We start from the raw sequence: 6,000 nt of genomic DNA, 5'->3' as shown, positions 1-6,000 counted from the left end.
AATATGCTCTCGTGAAGTTTCAAGTCGAACTGTCGTCCCATATGGGAGTGTGTGGAGAGAAATAAGAGTAGATATCCGTACAAAATTCAACACCTTCCAGAACTTAGGCGTTCCGATTTTGCAAAGCGCGAAGCATTTGCGTTATGGTTCTTTCAGCAAATTGAAAAATTGGTTTTGTTAAGGGGAAGTCTTGCCTGACCAATTTGATTAGATACTATGATGCAGTCATAAATATACTGGATGCAGGGAATAACTTTAATATTATATACTTGGACCTTAGAAAGGCTTTTGATACTGTTGCACATGGAAGACTGCTGCACAAATTGGAGCAGTGTGGTATTGGAGGCAAATTGCTGCTATGGATAAAGGGGTGGTAGAGGGGCAGAAGACAGAGAGTGGTAATCAATGGACGCTGCTCACGGTGGACTAATGTTATTAGTGGAGTCCCTCAGGGTTCAGTGTTGGGTCCATTATTGTTTTCTGTATTTATAAATAATATTGATTATGGTATTTCAAGCTTAATGTCCAAGTTTGCAGACGATACAAAGGTTGACAGGGTTGTTAAGGACACTACGGACGCTATGCTGCTGCTGCTAGAGGATCTGGAAAGGTTTGAGCAGGTGGGCTGAGAGGTGTCAAATGAAGTTTAACCTTGACAAATGTAAAGTACTACATATGTGAAACAGTAACCGCAGAGCAATGTATCAACTCTGTGGTACTACAGTGACAGTGATAGAGAATGAAAAAGACCTGGGGGTAATTGTGCAGGCAGATATGAAGTTCTCTGACAGTGCAGACGGGCTGCAAGAGTAGCTCATGGTGTCTTGTCAATGATATATAGGAATTTTTCTAGCAGGGATAAGGAGGTGATTATTTCCTTGTATAAAGCAATGGTCAGGCCACACCTTGAGTACTGTATACAGGTCTGGAGGCCTCATTTCAAGAAGGATGCATAGCTGCTGGAACGAGTACAGAGAACAGCAACAAGATTAGTGAATGGAACAAAGGGTTGTTCTTACGAAGAAAGGCTTAATTTTTGCAAATTACAGTGTCTGGAGACTAGGCACCGACAAGGTGATCTGATAGAGGTGTATAAAGCCTTTTATAGTTTGATCATTCTCAATGCCGATGGGATTCTTCCTCTTGCTCAGAATAATCACCTGAGAGGGCATAAATTCAAATTGAGGAAAGACAGATGTAGGATAGATGTGCGGAAATTTGCCTTTAACCAGCAGGTTGGTGGAACAGACTTCCATCCCTTGTTGTGGAAGTTGATAGCCTAAATAAATTTAAGGCTCAACTGGACAAGTATTTCGAAAGAACAGAGGGATGAAATGGGAGTGTTTTTTTTTTGTTTTTTTTGTTTTTTTTTTTTTTTGCTGATGCTGCATAAGCTTGCTTTCTTGTATCATGTGCCTCTACTAATGCTAAAGGTCTCTAGACCTGACGCCCTGCGATTTTTGGTTATGGGGCTAGCGGCAGTCACGGGTTTACAGAGATCACCCAACGTCATTGGCAATGCTAAAGGACTATACGACGGCAGGTATCAATGATACCTCCAGAAATGCTGTCCAGAAATGCTGTCCATAACGGCGTTACTCGTCTTCAGACAGTGCTCGACAACGAAGGCCCCCACATTAAATACAGCAAACCCCCGCTATTCGCGGTATCTGTATTCGCGGTTTCGCGTATTCGCGATCGCCGATTTAATATAAAATGAAACCTAAAAAAATGTGAATTTTAAAGCGCCGTGAATATTTTCCGCCATAAAAAACATGGGCGTGGCTAAAATTATCTTTCCCGGTCAAAACAGCGCTCAGTGGGTGGGGGAGAGGGGTGAAAAAATCGCGAGCGTGGATGTTTCTCGGTAATCCTTGTTCAGTATGTGTTAGTCATGGAAGGTTTCGTCGTTTACTTTTAATTTATATGCTTATAAACAATAAATTTATCAATTTATATGCTTCCAAAAGTGATAAATCTACCGTTTTGCAGTGTAAAACAGAGTTTTTCGAGTGTGTTAACGGAAGAAAGTGACTTTATTGTGGACAAGTTCTTTCTAACCCTTACAAAAATATGGCTACGAATAAAAAGAGAAATGTGAAAATATCAAAGAAGGTGATAACATTAGCGAATAAAATTGATTTCTAATGGTGAAAGTGTCTCCTCAGTGGAAAAACATTATAAAATCAATGAGTCAACGGTACGATCAATCAAGAAATCGGAAGAAAAAATCCGCCGTAGTGTCCGTGAAAACGCGCTAATTGCTTCAAAAATTTGCTCTGTAACTCGTGATGTTAAATTAGAAAAAATGGAAAAATCTTTAAATCTGTGGATAGAAGACCGAACTCAAAATAAAATTCCGTTAAGTTCACTCATCATTCGCGAAAAGGCAAAACTCCTTTATCAACACTTTAGCGAAACTGGTGATAGCACTGGCGGGATGTTTTTTTTTTTTGCTAGCAAAGGCGCTGGTTTGAAATTTCTAATAAATATTACATTTAATATTAAATTGTTTCTTATTTTCATTTCGATGCCATATGCTTGCATTTCACTATGTACTGTCTATGTACATAGTCATATTATGAAGGTACATATAATACATACATAGACAAAATTTTAGACTAGTTTTTCTTATATATTTCATACTTTGGAACGGAACCCCTTTATTACTATGGGAGCCATAACTCAGTATTCGCGTTTTCGGTATTCGCGACATTTCTCAGGAACGTAACCCCCGCGAATAGCGGGGGTTACGTTCCTGAGAAATGTCGCGAACGGTTTACTGTATTTACTACTCTATAATGAGGTGCTTTGTGGTGTTACAGATCAAGCGCCAACTGGTGGACATATTTGGAAATAATTTCGACACTCTTTCGGAAAAAACCCACTCCACGTAATTATACGCATTTCTGCGCTAATTTCATTACCATACGTCCAAAATTCACTGAAATACCGATTCTTTAATTGCGTACTGACTTTTGGATGACTTTATAAAACCCTAAGCATGTTATTCACCTGGAATTTTCTATAATGAGCTGCCGAAAGACTACCGATGAGTTCAAAACGTTTTGGGAACACCACTTATTAAATAATAAATTTTCTGTTTATATTCCGGGATAACCACAGCGTTTACCATGCTTGAACTGCGGTCACTCAAAGCACGTGTACTTAGTGCCTGACCACTAGGAATATGGAATTAGTTCAGTAGCAAAAGTATAAATTCTTTTTCCCATCAGATTTCCAAGCGACCTGAAGTTCTCTTCAACAACCATACCATCCGAGCCGTAGGCCTTACCTCTCTCCCCTGGCCCCCAATAGCGGACCAGGCGGTATGGTAGTTTTGTTACCCATTGAGTTCACATCCTCATATGAAATTAATAAACACTTTCTGTCAGAGCCCAGGAAAATTAAAATCTGTCGTTTAGTTAGTAGGTCTTTGGTGGGTATTTCTCTCTGCCCTCCCCCCAGAACCCGACTGTTTCATCAAAATTAGTAATTTCACCATAGATTACAGCATTGAATTTTTGCGAGAGGAAAAATGATATTCCCTCTTCTTAAAACGCAAGTTTTTTTTTTTTTTTTTTTTTTTTTTTTTGTTTAATCATCCAGTAGGAGAAGCTACATGGAATGCATATGCAGATAGAACAGTTTTGGGAGTTATACAATTGTGCTGTGACCAGATGTCCCGTTTTTCTGTGGCGCACTATGGTCATAGACGCCCATGCGCATAAAAAAAAATCCCAAACAAACCCGTTTTTCTGGAACTGTCTCAATCAAATCATGCATTTTAAATCTAATACTATCGAAATGCAAGGACGTTGTAATAAAGCTCTCGGTGTTTCGCACGTGTCACAGGCTGCCAGAGCAGGTCGTGGGGTGTTGTTATACAGGACTTTACAGGAATTTTGCTAGTAGGAAAAAGGAGGTGATTATCCCTTTGCATAAGGCAATGGTCAGGCCACGCCTTGAGTACTGCGTACAGGTCTGGAGGCCTCATTTTAGGATGGATGTAGAGTTGCTTGAGCGAGTACAGAGAAGGGCAACAAGATTGGTGAGGGGTTCTGCAAATTGCAGCATCTGGAGACTGGGCACCTTATGCACCTCAATCAGAGGTGATCTGATTTAGGTGCATAAGGCTTGAATGAGTTGAGCAGGCTCAATGCTGATGAGATTATTCTTCTTGTGCAGATTACGTGAGGGGGCATAAATTCAAATTGAGGAAAGACAGTTGTAGAATAGATGTGCGGAAATTTTCCTTTAGCCAGCAGGTAGTTGATTCCTGGAACAAACTTCCGTCTGTCGTTATGGAAGTTAATCGCGTAAATGAATTCAAGGTGGAACTCGGCAAATGACGTAGCCGAGTGGTCAAGGGCGCGTGTGCAATAGCGCTCTTTGAGTGGTACTGTGGTTCAAGCCCGTGACTATTAAATACGATTAACATTTGTATTGATTGATTTATTGTAAACTCCACTGACCTAGTGGTCGTGCCGGAGTATAAACAAGAAAGGATGTGTGAAATGGTTATTTTTTGGCTGATGCTATATAAGCTTGCTTTTCTTGCATCACATGCCGCTACTACTACGTACTGTTTTTCGAGCACTTAAAGTAATTATGGCAGACAGAAATCTTTTCTAATTATTGACAAGATAATCTTGGAACATTTTATTTCCTTCTTTTGGTAAAACATGTGTAAAAATGTTTATGAAGAAGAATATTCGAACCACTGAATGTTAATCAGAAAAAAAAAAACCTTGAACACGTAAGTAAATGCACAAAACATATAATAATAATAATAATAATAATAATAATAATAATAATAATAATAATAATAATATGCATGAAATTTGTAAATCTTGAACACAGTTGGCATGCTAATGTAAAAATATCGCTAAAACACCAAGAAAAGAGCTAAAATTACAAGTTCTAGACTCTGAAAATAACTTTTTTAACCCATACTCCTTAACAACCATAGTGAACTAACAGCAGTCCTCACCCTGTTATGCTGTATTTGGCGGTTTGAACATACAAAACATGGAACTGCGTTACATATTTTGTATGTAAAATAGCGTGTGATCTGTGATCGGAATTAGCCAAATGTATTAGATCTGTAAAGTGCGTCGGTTTGCCTGTTGTTGGTCGGCGAAAAACCCAAGTCTTTGGAGGTGGTTGGGGGGCCTTGCTGTCCTTGCATATTAAGCCACGGGGTGAAAAAAGCTCATAAAAGTTCCTCGCGTGATTTACGGGATTCGATTCCAAGCCTTTTCAGTGTGCAGTGTGGGAAGTACTTTGATTGGAACCACTGTTTTCTTTCGATGACAATTGAAAGGATCAATAAAAAATTCTTAAGGAGCAGAAAAGTTCACTGGATATGAGTGTGATAATTAAGGTTTTCAGAGCATCAGCGACAAAGGCTAACCTAATTAATGATAATCCTGTATCAATTGCTGATAAAATAAATTATTCATGTACATTCATTACGAAGTTTTTAGAGATTGTTAGCAGGTCTATAATATTGTTGGAGAGTTAAATGATTTTGTAATAACAGACAGAGAAATTACTGCAGTTCAAAGTAGTTGGAGCTAATGGATTGTATCCAATTATAAGAAGATGCAAAAGAGGTAATTAAACCTTTAGCCATAATAATGAGATCATTTTAGATTCAAAAGAAGTAGCTGCACTTATGAGATTCACACATATCTAGTATTCACAAGGGGTTCAAACGACGAAGTAAGTTTCATCTTTGTGCGGCAAAAGAAGTAAATCTTTAGCCATAAAAATTAGAACATCCTTAGATAAAAGTAGGGCAAATATACTCTTATGTTCATGTGGAATCAAAGGTTGAAGTGAATAATTACAGACTTCAGACCTGTAAGTTTATCTTCTATTCCAGGGAAATAATTAGTAGTAGTAACGGTAAACGATGCAAGAAAGCAAGCTTATATAGCATCAGCCAAAAAAAAAAAAAAAAAAAAACCTCGCCCATTTGACCCTCTAAAAATC

Source organism: Mastigoproctus giganteus, chromosome 12, assembly GCF_048544385.1.
Source record: "Mastigoproctus giganteus isolate SK-2022 chromosome 12, ASM4854438v1, whole genome shotgun sequence".
Lineage (NCBI taxonomy): Eukaryota > Metazoa > Arthropoda > Arachnida > Uropygi > Thelyphonidae > Mastigoproctus > Mastigoproctus giganteus.
This window is presented reverse-complemented; position numbering follows the sequence as displayed.